The 19,033-nt window shown below is 40.9% G+C and overlaps 1 long non-coding RNA gene across 3 annotated transcripts; it reads right to left on the minus strand.

Moving 5' to 3' along the window:
• On the minus strand, positions 7,693–17,677 carry LOC110390136. 3 transcript variants are annotated; one of them, XR_002433589.1, is made up of 4 exons: positions 17,458–17,677; positions 17,280–17,376; positions 11,145–13,145; positions 7,693–10,044 (listed from the first exon to the last, which is right to left on the minus strand). It is a non-coding gene; the product is annotated as an uncharacterized LOC110390136 (long non-coding RNA). The 3 variants fall into 3 exon arrangements; XR_002433587.1 differs by lacking the exon at positions 7,693–10,044 and having other exon boundaries at positions 11,010–13,145; XR_002433588.1 differs by lacking the exons at positions 7,693–10,044; positions 17,280–17,376 and having other exon boundaries at positions 11,010–13,145.

Here is a 19,033-nt window from a genome sequence, read left to right on the forward strand (position 1 = left end):
AAGCAGCAAGGAGCCACTGTCACTCCAACAGTGCAAAAGTACATCAGTCCTGAACTCAGCTGCACAAGAGAAGGAGGATGAGGTCCTGCCATTGTTTGTCTTGCATTACATGCTGTGAGTCAGACTCTGCCATGAAGCTTCAGCCTAAACAGACAGGAGGAAGAAACCATAGCTTCCATATCTATAACAGGAATGAAACCCCATCCAAAGTCATGCAGGCAATCTGAAGCAAAGACAGGACATAAAGACAGACCCACTCAGTAGACCCAGGAGAGCTGCCTGACCTATTGCTCAGTTCACCTGTTTTTGCCAACACCCAATGGAGCATTGATATAGCTTTTAGAATCTTATCCTTCAGAATAGGTTTCGCTTGCTATTCAGCAAGACAGTGGAAGGGTAGCAAGTCACAGATGAAAATCATAGTTTCAAGCTAGTGGCATGAAAAAAGTTAACAAACAATAACCTTTCACAGTTCCTAATTTTCCACAGCATCTGGGACACATCTTGCATACTGTTAGCATTAAACATAAATAAATCAACTATTTCCTACAGAAAGAGAAAGCCTTAGATTTTGAAACCTGAATGTCTTCCAGACAAATTAAATTTTCTTGCATAAAGTTACATATTCTCACTGAGGTAAGTTTGTAGTTGAGGGTTTTAATTTACTATTTTTATAAAGCTTTGTACCAGTAAAAATCTTGTGCTCCCTAATGAGCACATTTTTTTTCTAGACAGTGCAAATTCAGTAGTTCTTTTTTTCAGTTGGTCAAAAAGTCTGTAATTATAATGACATTCTAAAAAACGCAGATCTAATATCTCTGACAAAATACTTAGTCTGGCCTTTAAATCACAGTAAAATGTTGATGTTGTCAGGTGTGCATGTTGGGAAAAGCTGAGATCTGGGTAAGTTAAAGAAGGTTTGTGATTTGCCACAGCAAGACTAAATTCAGAGCAATCCTATTCTCTTTCTTTCTTTCACTAACAAAAACCACAGCAACAAAAACTTGCATTGACTGAATAAAAGATTCTTCTCCCATTTCCTTATAATGAAATTGTTGTGCAAAGTAGCTCTTAAGAGACTGTCAGATCCTGAGAGACTAGCAAGTGTAATTAACTTTTTGTGTTTTTAAACCAACTGCATTTGTAATGGCATCTTAAAATCCAGCATACGTGATCACATTTTCCTTGTCTTCTGACATCTGCTCCTGAAAAAAATTCTAAGGTCAGCCACTTTTCACAACAAGGCAAAAGATGGAAAAATTATAATTTCCAAGAAGATTGACAGGAGATAGAAATCCTATCTGAAGAGAAAAATACAACATGAGCTTGATGTTTTTCATACACTGAAGAATCAAGGCAGAAGCTCATGGATGATGGGACTGTGTCCCACAAAACACCACAGAGTACAGGCCACTCTCTATCTTCTTTGGAAAACAGATTCTGTGATGGCAAATAAGGCAGAAAGGAAAATATTTTCCCATACTTGGGGCAGCCAAAATCACCCAGTCACATGCGGCTTCCCACTGTGCAGTAAGGAGCAAGACGGAGTTTATACTCAGTATGATTTAGATTTAAAAAAAAAAAAAAAAGTGGACCAATCACCCACAATAACTATTTGTCATTCATTTTACCACATTTATTTTTGTTTTACTTTCTGTACCTAATATAATGTCCAAAATATACGATAAACACAGTCTTACAATACATCTGAAAGTGACCAGCTTAAATTAACACCGTAATCATCTCTGACATGAAATAGTAATGATTCAGAAAGTAAGAGATGCACCTGTGAAGTAAAGAAACTATTTCATGTGGATGTCCTGGACCACTGCTGCATGACTCCTGTGGCTTTATGACAAAAATGGCTTCCAAGAGAAAAGAAAAAAAAAAAGTAATTTCTGTGATGAAAACACATTCTCCATTGCAGTGGACCTTGCAGTGGACATTTCTGCAAGGATTCATTGTCCTTGATGGAAATGAAGGCATCTATCTTCCAGCTGCTTCTAAGACTGCGGTAGCTGGTGAGGAACCAGGGAAGAACATTTTGCAGTAGACTTGCAAAAGAGTGTATGTAAGGCACTGGATGTTCTCAAGGAAAGTATTGTATGAAACAAATACAGTAAAATATAAAATGATCATAAAAATAGTAAGTTATTCATTATCAATACTGCCAGGAGAAGAACATTGAGTTATACGCTAGTATATACTTGTAAATAGAAAAAAAATTGTCACAGTCATGTAAAGATACTTGAAACTTTCCCCTAGTTGCCCTTTCCACTCCCACTCAATGTGTGCTGTAACATGCCCTTCTCTGTGAACCTGAGACAACCAGTGAAACCACCAGAGAACTGACACCCACACGTGTGAAAGGTCTGCAATATAATTAAGCACTAGGGAAAACCAGATATCAGTGGAAACCTGTCAAAGCAAAAAGCATGCCATTAGGCCAAATCAGTGTCACAGCATGGCTGCAGCCGGCAGGCACTTCCACAGGTCACCTAGGCCAAGCCCTGCTCCTCAAAGCAGGATCCGCTAGAGCTGGTTGCTCAGGGTTGCATCCAGACAGGCTCCTTCTGATCAGCAGGACATCTCCCTGGTGTGTCAGCCACTCTTCCCAGTTCTGCATGGTTAGATCTTGCTGAGGATGAACTCTGTCCATCCTCCAAGGTATTGATGGAAATGTACAGCAGCGCAGGCCCTAGTATTCACCTTGGGTCACTGCTCTTCTCATTGGACTTAAGTGTAGGCGTTAGAGTCAGTTAACATTAAACTTCAACTTGTTTTAAATAGACAATCACATGTGGAACACCCTCATGGCTCCTACTCTTCAAGCCAAACCAACACACACAGCTTGGGAACTTTATTAAGCAGCAAAAGGAGTCCGGACAATGAAAGAGAGGTAACTGGAGGATGAAGTGCATTTTTCAGATGAGCTGAGGGAGACTTTCCACACACCTGTACAGAAAGGCTGTGCAGTCATATGGACAGCTTCATCAATCAGTCAGTTGTCCTCAAAGGCAGCATCCTTCCCCTTGGTGGGACAGGCCTGTGTCTCCTAAAGGTAAAATCAGCTGATGCTAATTTTCCGACATTAAAACAGATTTTCTTTGGAGGTCAAAGGACACACAGTGGACACAACAGCTTAAATTGTAATCAGCATCATAGATCATAGGAATGACAGAAAGAAAAGTGAGGAGTGACAAATCAAAGAACTTTCAATAGCCCCTCAATTTTCTAGCTTTCAATAGGCCTTTAAAACCTGACTGTTGGAAAAACAAGCATTATAGTCTATCCTTAAAAACATTTTTTCTCCTTAAAGTGTTTCCTTTTTTTGTTTTCTGATGTTGATTCTTCTTCATCAAAGAAGCATTTCTTGTTTCCAAACAAAGATTGATGGAAGAGTAAGGAAAAGCTTGCTTCAAAAAATCAGAATAAAAATGTTCAGTTCTATTGGAAAAGCTGATAAAAACAATAAAAGAAAGAGTTTAAGAGTTCTGGGAATTCATGTGACCTAAAGAATTACCTAAGAATTAGCATTTAAAAAAAAATGAGACAGTTTCCTTAGTAATATTGCCAGGTAGCTGGCACTGGGAATTTATAATTATGATTGAGAATTCTAGTACGTCACAGAGTGATGTTAAATATTGGGCCCAAATCCAGCCATCTGGGAAAAATCACTGGATGCAGAAGTGACAACATACATTTCAGGGAAAGACCATTCAGATTCTGAGTCATGAAGATACACACTGATGCACTGAGTCTTAAGTAATTTAGTTGAAAGTCCTCTTGCTCAACTTGTACAGATAGGATACACATTTCATGCTAGAATTGTCTCAGAAAAATAGCAGATGAACAGAAATATATTTGAAGAAATCATAGGGTAATCAAATTAACCTAAATCACTGAGGGCCACTTATTTTACTCTGCAAAAAGACAGACCTCAATGTGTTTCTAAAGCACACGTCTGTGCTGCAGAAGGCTTCTGCTAACTTAGCTTTTCTTAAAGTCAACTTCTAGGGAGGATAAAGGGAATAGAACCGTAGCCAGAAGGGCGAGGGAGGTGATCCTACCCCTCTGCACTGGTGAAGCCTCACGTGGAAGTGCTATGTCTAGATGTGGAGTCCTCAGTACAGGGGAGACATAAATCTGTTGGAGCGCATCCAGAGGGGGGACACAAAAATGATCCAAGGGATGGAACACCTCTTCTATGAGGACAGGCTGAGAGAGCTGGGGCTGTTCAGCCTGGAGAAGAGAAGGCTGAGAGGTGACTTGATAGTGGCTGTTCAGTATCAAAAGGGGGTTATGATAAGGAAGGGGACAGATTCTTAAGCACAGTCTGTTGTGATAGGACAAGGGGAAATGCTTTCAAGCTTAAAGAGTGTAGATTTAGGTTAGATACAAGGAAGAAGTTTTTTACAGTAAGGGTGGTGAGGCACTGGCAGGAGGCAACTGGTGAGATTGCCCAGAGAGGTGGTGGATGCCCCATCCCTGGAGACTTTCAAGGCCAGGCTGGATGGGGCTCTGAGCACCTGATTTAGCTGTTCACATCCCTGTTCATTGCAGGGGAGATGGACTAGGTGACCTTTGAAAGTCCCTTCCAACTCTAAGGATTCTATGATTCTATGATAATATTTTTGGGGAATAAGTATCGAAAAGTTTATTTAAAGTGAAAATTTACATACAAAATCAGTCACAGCAAAAAGGTCACAGTAAGAAACAAGGAACTACCTATCAACCACTAAACCCTACCTAAGTGACCTGCTTAAAATAAGTTTAATTTCAGTAAAATATTTTTTTTTTTCTTTTTCACTGTTTTTCTGGTGCATATTCAAAATTCTACTGCTTCCAGGTACCAGAGATGAAAACTGAATTTTGTGCGTATTTCACTTCTCACCATGCCCAAAGAAGCCATTTATTTGCTGAAAGAACACTACACACAACCTCTCTCCATTGTTGCAGCTCTCAGGTGCCAGCTGCTAGTCACATTAGCTGTAAGTCAAATCCCATTGAGTGAATGGTAACCTCTCACCAAACTGTGGAACTTGGCTGAGCTCATAAACCACTGAACCATGCATATGGTTTATGCTGTTGTATCCCACAAATTAACCATACAAAAATTACTCCAGATTTTCTTATCCCATCTATTCTCAAACAATATTTTACCTTAAACTCAATTTTGTAAATCTAAATCCTTACTAATTATCCATTTGTAGATTTTATCCATAGCAGCAACATCTGACAGTGGCACGGAAGAACAGTTCTTTTATGATAACATCAGTTTGCATAAGAACCTGAAATTTCAGATCTGATTAGCGGTTTTTCAAGACAACACTTTCACATGACTTATTCATGTCCTTTTTTTTTTTTACCGTCAATGTGTTAAAACAAAAACCCATGAAAGAAAAAAAAGCAATAAGAAAAAAAGACAACAAAAAAAACCACAAACCACAACCTATTAGACAAGTAGAATGCAGCTCCACAGCCAGTTTGATTCAACCCCCATACTGTACTCAGCTGTTGAAGTTACACTGTTGTTGCACAGCTTCACGACTCTCAAGTAAAAACTGCTTACATTTTGCTTATGTTTGCTCCCTCCTCTACAGGGAATAAGGGAGACATTTCATTTCAGCCCAGAGAAAACACAGGGTTCTTAACTACAGCAACCACATTTTATAACAGTCTCTAGTTCTCAGTACTATAAATTTTCCTCATAGAAATCACATGAAAACAGCAACAACAACAAAAAACCACCCAGGAAAAATTCATTAACTCATCTAGAAGCATGCAAAAATGTAAACATATCCTCAAGACAAATAAAAGTGGGACAATACATCAGGCATTAATAATTTATTTCTTTCTGAATAATTCTAGTTATTTATTTTAGTCCATAGATAAAAACAAGTGCTAGAATATATTCCTTCTCTACGAGAACACTCAGTAATATTGCAGAGAGATGACAGGAGAGTAATATCTAAATCGCTTTCACAAAATATTATGTGCAAATATTCATTGCTGTTGAGGTGACATTGAAATAACAGCCTCGCGTCAGCCCAAGCAATGTAAAAGGAAATAGGACTGAGCAATTATACAGAAATCTGACCAGAACCCCATCATGAAAGATCAAGCTCCCTTCCATATCATGTAGGTGATTACTTACAACAACCATATAACAAACAGGAAAGGTAATTATTTAACTCTTCTTTTATCCTTTTGCACAGATTTAGATGATATCACCAGGAGCACAGTGGAGCAGAATGTGCCCTTATCGATGCATACAGACTCCTTCAAATTGATCAGATAAGGACATTAAGAAACTCAGGGATGAATTTCAAAATTTCTGCTAAACAAACTCTGCACACCTCATTTGTCAAAGTATATCATGTGTTGATGTGAAATGGACAGCTGCTTATTAAGTACATACCTCTGAGTTTATCCTCCGTCAAATACATGCACTCTACTCAAACTTCGCATATTTTGTTAAACCCCTAAAACCTCTCTTCTGCTATTTAGATAACAATAATGACTTTGTGAGGTTCATTTCAAGTGGCTGATGGTCTTGTAGGTCAATCTGCAGACAAACAGCCTGTATAGAACTGTCATTTGGTCAGAAAAGCAGGCAAAACAGATTTCTAAAATTTGAAATCTTCATCTATTTATTTCATCATAAATGGGAAGCATTTCAAAGCACTCAACTGATCTCAGTGCTTCATAAATGTATTCAAATGCTTTAGAAATGTTCTCTGTAAGGCTGAGTATGTGCAAAATAAAGCAGCAGAACGTATGGCACGGGGAGGGGGAAACTGTGTGTGTGTGAAAGCAGTTTTGTACCTCTGTCATTTTGCCTCCACAGTGACACTAGCAGCAATATAATCCTTAATCTCTTCTATGAGCACTGAGAAGGCAACATTGTAGGACATACCTACACTACAGGACTTTGCAGCATACACTGTAGTTTGGTAATGCAAGAACTGCCAAGGCAGAGGAAGACTGGGCAGAATCCTCAGAGGTGGGGTGTGGTGTACAAGTAGAAGTTGTATGCTGCCCTTAGGATGCCTGGGAAGAACGTTGCTCTTGTTCAATATTTTGTATAGATTGCTCTTCCAAGAATTAGCCTTGAGTAGTTCCCATGAATTACAAATGCAGAAAAGTTATTCACCAAGAGGGTTGTCAGTCATTGGAACAGACTCCCAAGGGCAGTCATCATGGCACCAAACTGTTAGAATTCATGTATTTGGACAATGCTCTTAGACATAGAGCTTGGATTTTGAGTGCTCTGATGACAAGGGGTGTCCCCTGGTGTCTGTCTTGGGCCAGTAGTGGTCAATGGCTCTATGTCCAGATGTAGATCAGTGACGAGTGGTGTCCCTCAGTGATCCATTCTGGGAGTGATGCACTTCAATATCTTCATCAGTGATATAGATGGTGGAATCGAGTGCACCCTCAGCAAGTTTGCAGATCACACCAAGGTGACTGGTGCAGTTGATATAATAGAAGGAAGGGATGTCATCCAAAGGGACCCAGACATGAGTGAGCCCACTTGAATTGAATGAGGTTCAACAAGGCCAAGTGCAAGATGCTGCACTTGGGTTGGGGCAGTCCCAGATATGCATACAGACTGGGAGAAGAACTCATTGAGAACAGCCCTGCAAAGAAGGACTTGGGGGTTCTGATGGACCAAAAGCTAGACATGAGCCAGAAGTGTGCACTTGCAGCCCAGAAAGCTAACAGTATTCTGAGCTGCATCAACAGAGGGGTGGCAGCAGGGAGAGGGAGGCGATCATCCCCCTCAGCTCTGCCCTCGTGAGGCCCCATCTGTAGTCTTCCGCTCGGGTCAGGGGCCCCAGCATAAGAAAGATGTGGAGCTGTAGGAGCGGGTCCAGAGGAGGACCATGAAGATGCTCAGGGGGCTGGAGCACCTCTCCTGTGAAGAGAGGCTGAAGGAGTTGGGCTTCTTCAGCATGGAGAAGACTCCAGGGAAACCTCATTGCAGCCTTCCAGTAATTAAAGGGAGCTTATAAATAAGGTGGACACCAACATTTTACAAGGTCTGATAGTGGACAAAGCAGAACGATTTTAAACTAGATTTAGGTTAGATGTTAGGAGGAAATTCTTAACTCAAAGAGCACTGAGGCCCTGGCACAAGCTGCCCAGAGAAGCTGTGGGTGCCACATCCCTGGAGGCACTCAAGGCCAGGTTGGATGGGGCCCTGGGAAGCCTAGTGTGGTGGAAGGGGAGCCTGCCCACAGCAGGGGGGTTGGAACCAGGTAATCTTTAAAGTCCCTTCGAACCCAAGCCATTACGTGGTTCTGTCTTTCCATTATTCTATGATTCCATGATCCTTGTGGATTCCTTCCAACCTGGGATATTCTGTGATTCTGTGTTTCTATGACTGCATGAACAGCTTACAGACTTTTTTTTCCCTGGAGATCTCTGAAATATAAACATTTTCTTCCTTTCTACAAAACCTTGATCATTTCAAGGAATATATTCAATTTCTTTTTGCAAAGCTTTTCTCATAAAATCTCCCTTTGTGTTGATGTCATAAGATTTCATATTATGCTAAGGTCTCGGCTTTTATCTGCTGATCCCTCCAGTAAATGCTCTGTTTTTGCAGTCGACAATGCAGTAATGTAGGCCCCACTTGGTGAGTCACTATTTACCTGACCAAACAAATTATTTGTTTAAAAACATCATACTTTGTGGCCCAAATAATTCTTGTGAAACTTCCAGGAGATCTTGTGTGCCACCATGCTCCCCAGAGCATCAAGGTCTGCTGTTAAATTATTATATTCATTTTTGCCAAGCTACTGTGATTTCTTTCAGTTGCAGGTGTTTAAACAAGCCTGTCTGCTCAGTGGCACTAACATTCAGTACTGCAAAAAAGTCCCAAGACTTTCCTGAAAAAGCAGGTATGCTACAGGCTTTTTAACAGTTGCAAACTAATGAAGGCAGCAGGAGCACTTTGAGACACTGTCTTAAGTGAGTTCAAGAGATGTGGATGGAAAATCCATCATTCACCCAAACAATTAAGCACAATGATGCAAATGCAAGGGTTGTGTCATGAAGTTTCTAAGTTCCAGATAACCAGAAGGCTCCAATGGTACAGCTCTGTTCAAGGGCCTGTGTGTATTCCACCCGCACTTCCCCTAGATATTATTTCTCTCGCACACGTTTGATGTCTGTTCAAATCAAGATACCAAGTTAGAAAGACCCCAGATGAACCTATGTGCTTAAAAGTCAGTGGCCAAATAAAAATGATCCTGTTTTGTAGGATTTGTGGCTACCATACGGGGAGCTGCAAGTCCTTGACATCCCTGAAAGGTACATAACTGAAATTATGACCGCTTCCAATTAGCCATCAGCTATTGAAACATTTGTGTGTAATGTGCCCCTGCTGCCTCGTACAACCTAGTCTTTAGCTTGTCTGGAACAACAGTTGCAGGTCACCACTGGGACATCTGTGAGACCCGCAGAAGGAAACTAAATGAGAAAAGAAGCAATAGCTTTTCTTGGTTAGGATGCTTAGACAGAAGATGAAAAGGCCCTCATGAGGCTGGATATTTGTCTTTCATTGGCACATAAAGCTGCAGAAGAAAAACTGAACCTAAATGCCAAAAATGAGAGAAGATAGTGGTCAAGATGCTGTAACTGTACTTCTACCAGTAAGTGCACTGAAGTGACAACATTCATCACCAAAATGGAGGGCAGAAAATGTCACCTGGAAGAACAAATAAAGACTCTTGGAGGAGTGATCCTGCTGGTGTTTGGTGGACACGGGTTATGCCATCAGTACAAACAGCACAGGGAGTCTGACTGTTTCCAAGGAAGATTTCCAGTCCCCTGGAGGCTGACACGTCTGTCAGAGTCCCCAGAAGTTGTGCTTTTGTTAGACAGTTCTTCGGAGGAACTTCACTCAAGATTGCTTCTCGCTGTTTTCCAAACTAAGATGAGCAGTGCAATGGATAAGGCAGTGACACTTTGACTGTACACTGCCTTTGACACAGTCTCCCATAGTCTTCTTATCACCAAATTCTGAGATATGGGCTAGATAAAATGAAAATTTAGTGGGTAGAATCTCTCTCGACAGCTGGTGACCAGTAACCAGTGACATCCCAGTGGTGCTCCTCTTTATTTCTGTTACTTTGTAAGAAATTTCAGAATCTGTGGATTTTGGCATTATCACTGCTATAAATCTTTGCTAAGAATCATAATATCTGCAAATAGTACCTGCAGTGCTGGCTAATATGAACCTAGTTCATGAAAATGACATAACAAGAAGGAATTTTTGTTCCTTCTGAACAGACATTTAAGATTTATATGATTCTGTCTGTTTGTGTTACCTCCTTAATAAATAGGACGGCCCTTCTCTTCCACTCATAAATTATCCATCAGACACTTTAGCTATGCAGTAGCTCTGAGAATGATAAAATAATAATGTTTTGAATAATAATGGTAACAATGCATGCGTAATAAAAACATTTTCTGAAGACTTTGGAGAGCACTCCTCTCCATAAATATTCAAAAACATTTTTTTAATATTGTGATTTGCAATAATCGCATGATTAAAATAATCTTTTACTTTGGTGTTGGAGAAGAATTAGTCTGGGTAGAAGAACTGAAACTGAAAGAGGCTAATTCCTGCAACTACATCCATTCTTGCCAGATTTGTTCTATGCTGTTTTGGAGGAAACGTAATCGTACATATGTAACACAGAAGAACTACACAGTATGCAATTATTATTAATACAAAGCTGCAGTGTATAGTAGAAATTATATTATTTAACTCTTGAGTTTTGAGGCGTACTTAGCCCGCAGTTATAGCTGCAGCATCAGTGAAATTCTAGTGATGTGTCCTGGGGCAAAGATCGGCTCAAACCTTTCAGTTGTCTTTTATTTCTGCTTCATGACTCAAGGATAAATGATAATGTTTTGTTTCATGTTTTGACTTCCATTCATGCAGAAGATGATTTGAAGGTTATAAATTTTTAGTTTTTTCACCAGCAGTAAAATTATATGTCACTTTTGTTTATTTACACTAAATATTTTTGATTGCATCCCAATAAATTAGCTGTTGGTTTTGGATACACATATTTCAGCATATATATAATGGCATTTTTAATGTTTAGATCATCTCTTTAAAGTACCTGAGAGCCTTCTTTTTCCTCTTCTCAGGGTTCAGATTCAAAATTTTCCCACGTACTGTTCTTAAAACATTTTTATGCTTCAAGAGAATGCATCAGATGGGAGCGTTAAAAGAAAATCTGCAATGCATTTGTTATTTGCCCTCTTCTTAAATTCTTCAGAGACTTCTGATTTTTGTCCTTGTTTCTTTTGTTCTCAGATGGAATAACGTATTAACAGAGTTGTTGTCATTGTAATGTACGCATATCCACTGCAAATTATCTGAGTGGAAAACAAAAGAAAAGATGTTATAGTTTATGTTAAGAAAAATCAGGCATTAGAAACCCTTCCAATTTTCATATTGTAGACAACTCTGTAAACACAATTTCCAAAGCTTTTGCAGAATTTTTACAAGGAAGAATTTGGAAGAAAATAATCGCATTACGGCTAATTCAATAGTGGCATAGCAGAACAGTCAATATGAGAAAGATGACACAAGGTAGACCTTTGCATGAAATTTATCCTTGCAGTCTACAGGGAATTTTATTAATGGACAGAAAATAGGCAGTATGAAATAGACTTCTGCAGAGTTAGCTCTTCTCACAGTACTGTATGAGACGTCAGCAGAAAAAAATTGCTTAGCCTTCTCTGGGACTTCTTTCAGACTGTTTCCACTACAACTTTCTCTCATCTCTTGTGATGCGGTGATGCTCCAAGCAAATTCTTTGATTGTCACTTGGCATGTAGTTCTTGCTGTTTCTCCATGGGCAATCCCTACTCAACCCTGTTTCACAGAACACAGCCTTCTCTTTCTTCTGCTGGCTTGGGGTTTTTACTGATTGGTAGGTTGGTTTTCTTTTGTGTGTTGGGTTTTTATTTCGATATTTATTTTGCTTGGGCAGGAGCATTGGTAGTTTTTTGTTTGATTGTTCTTTTGTCTCCCCACTGTTGAGGTTTTTAACTTAATTTTTTATCACAGATTTATTTGTATGACAACTCATAAATCCCTTGGCCCACGCTCTTTGGTGTTTCCACAGGCACATGAAGAGGATGAGTCCTGTCAGAGTGCCCGTGCTACCACAGAACAAAGCAGGAGTGTGCTCCTGTCTCCCAGGCCTGCTCTGACCACACAAGGAAGCCTCATTGCTGCACCACATGGTGGAGTGGGTAGCAGTGATTCTTGCAAGCATGGAGGGACAAACAGAATAACACAGGCTGAGTTGCACCCCAGCCTTGCTCTCAGCCTGTCTGTGCCAGGAGCAAACTGAACATGTGAGATGCCAGCTCAGACTAGCTAGAAGGCATGCCTGGTGGGCTGATCAGACTAATCCATGGTGTAAACTCCGGCTTCAAACATCAGGCAGATCCAGGCTCAGAAGATCTCATACTGGCAGCTAGGTATATGCTAAAAAAGCTCACCTTAAATCTGCCTTTCTCCTAGGTATTTACCAGTGGTCACTGATGAGTTGAAAGCACTTTTAGTACAGACAGATTTGTACTCTTCCAAGCCTCTGGCTGTCCAACGTCCTATTTCCATCCTAGAACAAGCTAAGACAAGCAGTGGGTGACAGAAGCACAGGGCCAAAGTATCTGAAGTCTATTTCCACCCCAATGCACACAACACTCCTAGCACATCAGCACTCCTGGCACAAGGCTTCCCCATGACATTTGTTTCAGTGCAGCGTATGTCTCAGGGTGTGATTTAGACCTCTGATATTATGAATGAAAAATACCATCAGGATGGAGCTGTTTTGAACGGAACAATGAACAAAAGTGCCTTTTGAGCAGAGCTCCCATTTTGTCAGCATTCTCCTTTGGATAAAAAGCTGATGTGATACCTCTTCGCTTGGATTCCTCCCACAGCTTTTGATTCTTATCTTGCATTGTGCTCCTCAAAAGCTAATCAGAGAGGTCTGAAAGGCACAGAACCACCTGGAGCAGTACAGAATGCGTAGGCACAGAACTTCTTTCTCAGTTTACTAATGAAACTTCAGGAAGACCAACACCATCCCACTTGGTTGGACCTGGAGAAACCAATAAGAAATATTCCTGAAGTCATGGAAAAGGAGAAAGCAATGCAACCACACAGTTGTACATTCAGTACAAACATTTCTAACTGAAAAATTAACATACGGACCACTCCAAAGGTGTTAACACCAGCAATGTTCATATGCATATGGAGACAGTAAGCAAGTGGTGGCAATCTTCTACTAGCTTTCCAAGACAGAGATAGTAAGCTGTTATATAGCAGCCTTCAAATGACTTTTCTCCAGTAATTTTGCCCATGTGTTCTATGGGACTGTGTAAAATTTACTGTATGCACAATATCCTCTGACATAAATCTTCCATGAGTGTAAGCTCCCTCTAAATACATATTTTTCTGTTTGGTTTGAGATGCTACTAGTTAAAATAGTCCTTCACAGGTATATTATTCCTTTACATTTACCTATGCAGAATTTCAGCTGCCTGTTTATTCTCTGCTCAGTCACATGTTATCTGCCTTTGGTACAGCCTTTTTCTTTAAGTCTAAATGAAGTTAGTAGAATCAGCAAGCATTTCTCCTCACTATTCATTTCCTTTGCCATAACATTTACAAATGCATTTAACAGTACCTGCCCTCATCTTAATCCACTGGCGATCTCTTCTACACTGAAATCCCAAAACTAACCATTTTTTTCTCCTTTATTACCTAGCTCAGTTACAGACCCACAGAGTGCATTAGAAAGCACTCATAACACTTTTTTTTAGTAACATAACACTTTTTTTAAGTGTTACACTCATCACTTATGCTTTAAAATTTCTGACTTCTCTACTGACTTTTACATATCTTTTTTTGCTTTTTACTACAACTAATAAAGGAAAGATAGGAAGATATAAATAGCCACTAGCTAAGGCAGTAGTTAGCATGCACTAACTCAGGTTGAAGATAAGGCCAGTCTCAGCTCTGGAAGTTGAAGTAAATGTCATTTTGTATTGTCCTCTTGAAAACATTCAGTATTACTAAAGAATTCTTAATGCCTGAACTAGCAGAATCGTTGCAGACACTTAGGTGAACAACATGCATTTTTCTGTATAAAAATAACCTGTTTCTTTGCAAAATGAAATGCCAAAATTGCATACAAATACCTAAATAAAAACCCTCACTCTTCATCTCATGTGCCTCCCACTATAAAGAAGAAAACTCATCTACATAAAATTGCAGAGGGTCTACTGTTCAGGAAAGCAGAGCAATCACATAAGTGCACTTTAAAGTACAGTTTGAGAAGTGATGCAGCCACCGAGAAGAATGTCCATCTGACATTTCTATCATCAATATCTTGTGTGCATGAATTCACATAGGGCAACACCTGCCTTGCGTGAACTTACACTCTTGGTGAAGAATAAAACTTCTAGAGAAGATGAAGAAAAAAAACATAGCAAAAACAAACAAAAAAACCCACAGAAAACAAATGGAAAACAACTTGCAGAAGAGAAATTGAACTGTTTGCAATCATTGCTAAGCAAGGCTGGAAAACATCCATAAGTTTCTAGAGAGGACCTGAAGAAAAGCCAAGTGTCTAAAAGTTCACACAGCACCCAGGTATGTACTTTGCATCACCATCACATCAAACTTAGCATTTCACCCTAAAAAACTTGCCTTGTGCCCTCACAGCTACAACAGTTGGAAAACAGAAGCAGCCCATCCAGTGTTTTCAGCCCAGGGAAATAGGATGGCACAAGGCAGCCTTGCCCTCACCGTGTGCGGTCAGTTTTATGGCCAAGTTAAAAGAATGAAAATTGCACATCTAGAAAATAAACTGAGAGCTTGCATGATTTAAAATCTTTGTAAAACCAAGCAAGATCATCTTGATTAGCAAATACAGTTTCTAGTAAGTGTGTGAAAACATCCTTCCAGTAAATTTGTATCATAAGCTCGGCTGAACTCTGGTTGGACTTTCTTTAGCTAATGAGGATTTTTAGAGCACTAACTTCCTGCCCAGTTAATATTCCATTCCAAATCCCCTGATTACTGATGCCAAGAACCTAGCACATCACCTAGTCCTATAAAGAACATTTGCAAAATTCAGGGAAGTGACCTCTTCTTCCCAAAGGACACAACAACATTGCTTCAGCCAGAACCTGAGTTGTCTGCACCTGACCTCTTCACACTCCTCCTGGCCAACCCTACCAGCGCTCTCTGGCAAGCACCCACACAACACACACAGTTCTCTTTCATCAACAATCTAGCTTTGAGAGCACTGGGAATACGTCCTCATCAGTTCCAGGAAAAGGCACTACATAACGAATCTTCACTTCATCTCTACTTTCCCTTGCTTCATTACAAATCTAAAATCAGCAGGATTTTCTTCGCACATCTGAAAAAAAGATGAATACTACAGGCTCAAAAATGACCGTGCAGCACAAGTGAAGACTTTTGATATGATATTGGGTTTTATATATAACTCAAACAAACAAACAAAAAAAAATAGAGTAACTGTCTGACATGGGAGAAATCTGATTAATTCTATAGTGACTTTGTAATTAGGAGACCTGAACAGATAACCTTTCCAGCTGTCACACTGATGAAATGGATGGTAGTTACAATCTCAAGCTGCTTTTGCACAGGAAGACAATTTTCTGGTGGTGCTCCACAATGATGGCACTGTTCACAAAGGGTAAAAACAGTGTAATACTACAGAAATTACCACCACAATACAGTGGGAAAGAGATCCCAAATAGCTACAAACCAACACATCCCTTATTGCTTTCTTCCACTACCATAACTTAATAGGCAACGCACAATCCCTTCCCACCACCACCCTGTAGGGAACTAAATGGAAGTGCCTGTTTTCCTCCACCCACCAGGACCATTTCAGCTTTCGGATGAACTTTGAGTATCACTGTTTGCATGGGGCTCCATGCCCAAAACAGAGAGCCCTCCCACGCAGTGCAGCCACCTCCCTGCTTCCTGCTCACTGTCACTGCAGTACTACTCATGTGTCACAGATGATTTCCTCTATGCCCAACTCCAAAAATGTACTTTACATGACCAGGACTGGCTCCTAGTTTGTTAGGACCATGCCTAGCTAAACCCTCAGGTCCCTTCTTGTCACACAAGTTTTGCTCACCCCTACCAGTTGCTTTAGTGTAAAATCAGACACATTTTTCCAAGTTTTTATCAGTATGAGTCTAACTGCCCATAGAAATGGGTGAAGTTGTTTTCTGAGAAAATGGGAATTTTCCAGACTGGTAGAAGAAGCACTGGGAAGAAGGGGTGGAAGTGGTGCTAAATCAGCATCCAAAACAGCGATGTTTACTGCACGCTGTAAGACAAAGAGAATGTGAACATTAATCTGACTGGAGGTGAAGTTTCTCATTGAGCAGGAAAATCAGACTGGACATAAATGGAAGGAAAAACTGGGCAGGAAAAACCAGTTGGGTTCATGATGATGCATCCTTATCAGGGCTTTCCAAACAGGTGCCTGTTCTCTTGAGCCCACTGCCTTTGCTTAGAGGATCATGCATTGTGACACCATGCAATTCCAACAGAAGTCCCAAATCATGCATTTTTCTCAAGCCATCTGCCTTTTCTGTTTGAGATGTGTGTGTTTTCCCCTACACTTTCATGACTCTGTCCTCCACAGGTAAACTGATAACAACACAACTGATCCTCCAGAGCAGCACAAACACACAGTTGGGTGTGACCGTCTCACAGGGTGCACCGCACACAAAGGCTGCAGATTATGTTCTTCTGTACAGACTGAACAGGAAGGTGTGAGGAAGGCATTCTTTTCACATCCCAAAATGTCATGTCCTCCTGCATTTCCTGCAAGAGTGATTCACAATGTAAGAAGAGCAATCATTCATGGCTTTAGGATAGAAAGTGAAGAAAAAATTACTGGAGAATGTGGACACAAAAAATACACACCACAGAAGCAGTGCAGTAAACCAAGCTGGCAGTGATCAGCATCCTGAATAGCAACACTGGGAGGGCTGCCTGTGAAATGTATCTTGATTCCTTGCAGTGCCTCTTATAGTTGTGCTTCATAAAACCACATGAAACCAAATCCTGCAGTCTGTGCTTAGCTTTTGTGGAAGCAAACTTCGCATTGACGTCAAAGACCACGTTACCATAAAGGACTGCAGGGCTACTTACAAAGACATCACTCATTACTCACTGTGACTGCCACGCTTGCTGTAGGACTAACATGTCTTCACTCTTCTCTCACGCTCTTATGAGGAAATTAAGATCAGGCTCTGCTGATGTAAGCCCAACTGCAAAATCAGCCCAGAGGTCAGGCTGTGGCTCACTGTTCTGCTAGATTATACAGACACGTACAAATAAGCACTGCTTACCCTCTGATGCAAGGAGAAATACATTTCATTTCCAGTTACTCTGCGGGTCTCCCCTCCAGATGCATTTAGGCTTCCTGCAGATTCAATAAACTAGTCTGAGTTCAGCAAGCTCTAGAAGTGTTCAGCAAGCTCTGCCCACATTCTCAGTGCAGCCGGTGTGGGATGATAGTGACTGCAGGTTGCAGGTTCTGCTCCCTTCCCTGCAAGCTGACAAGGGTGGCTGAATGGCATATGAATGTGTTTGCCAGCTGCCAGGTCTTACAGCTAGCATGACAAAAGGAGTGCCTGCCGGGTGCCTGCAGTAGGCATGTCCTCCGTGCAGCACCCCTGTGCTGGGTGAAAACTGCTGCCAGCGAGCAGAGGTGGAAAGCAAGAGAGAAAATAACCTTGGACCTCATGAGCACAAGAAGCATAGTGCTAAATAGGATAATTTGCCAGATTCAACAAATTAGTTGACAGAAAACACTACAAGAGGTCATGCAGGAAAGAAATTTCAAGCACTAGACCAAGGTCTTAAGCAAATAACAAAGAACATATTAAAATGGTCTTATGTATCCAGTTCGACATGTCAGCCGGACTAACATAATACTGAAGAATAAATTAAAATGCAGGCAAAAAGTGGAGGCACGGTGAGGGTCAGGAATAATCCGAAGCAGGCTATTATCTTTCCACAGTATTTGGCTGGGCCACTACACACTAATCTGTTTCTTTGCAAGAAAACAGATTTCTGTAAGCCAAAAATATATTATTGTACATAAGCAAGAGCGACAGAATCTGGCTTGAAACACAGTTCAGTAGTTGTCTGAGTTTAATATTGCAGCATTTTGTCACAGGCTGCTTTGCAGAAGTTACTAAGAAGAATAGGTGGGAATGAACTGAATCTTTTATTCAGATTTACTACTTCCAACTGGCTCTCACTGTTAATGTTCTCTGGCTAGCTAGAATTGGCACTCATAAAGCAGGAGGCAACCCAATACATCTCAAGGCGTTACACCTGGGTTTGGTGATTGAAGCCAACTTGCCTTCACAAGTTTTGCACTGTTGTTTCTCTGTGCTCACCAGAGTGTGAGGACCAAGTTGGAGGCTCAGGCACAGCACTGAACATTGGAGTCCAGAGTGCAATCCGAAACCTCAATGCACTGCCATTCCCTACAAGCCTTGGCTGCTGGCTTTGGCATTTCTGGTAAAAGTGTTGGCCAGCTCAAAGTGCCTGCAGTCGATTCCATTTTCACGCTTCATGTTGCTTGACTCATCTGCAGTACACCATGGTGGCACACACAGTGCACATCCATGCAGAATGATGAGCTATACACTGGGTGAAAACATGTATTGCCACATTCTCTATTAGTTATTTTCTGACTCCCCTGGCAAAATCAGAAGCAAAACCAGCTTCTCCTGCCCTGTTCTAAAAGAGCCTTTCCATTGCTAAAGCAGTCACCCCTTCCCATGGCAATGCAGGGACTGAGGTCTGGGGCCTGCCCAGATCTATACAAGGACAGCATCTCTTCAGCCACAGCACAGCTTGGCCCATCTTCGTGGGCCCTGACCTGCTTTATGGCTGTACTGTGCTGGCCCT

Source organism: Numida meleagris, chromosome Z (genome assembly GCF_002078875.1).
Source record: "Numida meleagris isolate 19003 breed g44 Domestic line chromosome Z, NumMel1.0, whole genome shotgun sequence".
NCBI classification, from domain to species: domain Eukaryota; kingdom Metazoa; phylum Chordata; class Aves; order Galliformes; family Numididae; genus Numida; species Numida meleagris.